At 35.5% G+C, this 397-nt stretch overlaps 1 protein-coding gene across 3 annotated transcripts in view; it reads right to left on the bottom strand.

The window, feature by feature from the left end:
* LOC106952239 (uncharacterized) overlaps positions 1 to 397 on the bottom strand; it is a 74,991-nt gene that overhangs the window by 19,202 nt on the left and 55,392 nt on the right. The gene's annotated exons all lie outside the window — the stretch shown is intronic.

The raw sequence follows: 397 nt of genomic DNA, 5'->3' as shown, positions 1-397 counted from the left end.
ACACACACACACACACACACACACACACACACACACACACACACACACACACACACACACAAACTGAAAGTTACTGAATGATTAAAACTTGTGTTGCATACATTAATGAGTCATGAACTTACATGTTTAGCCAAACACAGTGAAGATCTTTGGAACTTTGTGGAATATCATTTGATTGGCTCTGACTGGTTACACTGAAAAAATTAATTTTTTCTCCCAAAGCATTATGAATTTTTTATAACGTTTTGGTGCATAAACACATGAGCATTAGACATCTACAGATACATTGCAACCGTTGACTGGATCGTTGATCTTCCAGTATATCTGGGGTACACTTTTGTTTGTGTTTTTGTTCTTCCAATTTTGTATGCAATTCCTCTGATCTTTTAGTTCTTAA

Source organism: Poecilia latipinna, unplaced genomic scaffold (assembly GCF_001443285.1).
Source record: "Poecilia latipinna isolate Pla-1442-1.1 unplaced genomic scaffold, P_latipinna-1.0 Scaffold501, whole genome shotgun sequence".
NCBI lineage: Eukaryota > Metazoa > Chordata > Actinopteri > Cyprinodontiformes > Poeciliidae > Poecilia > Poecilia latipinna.
This window is presented reverse-complemented; position numbering and strand designations above follow the sequence as displayed.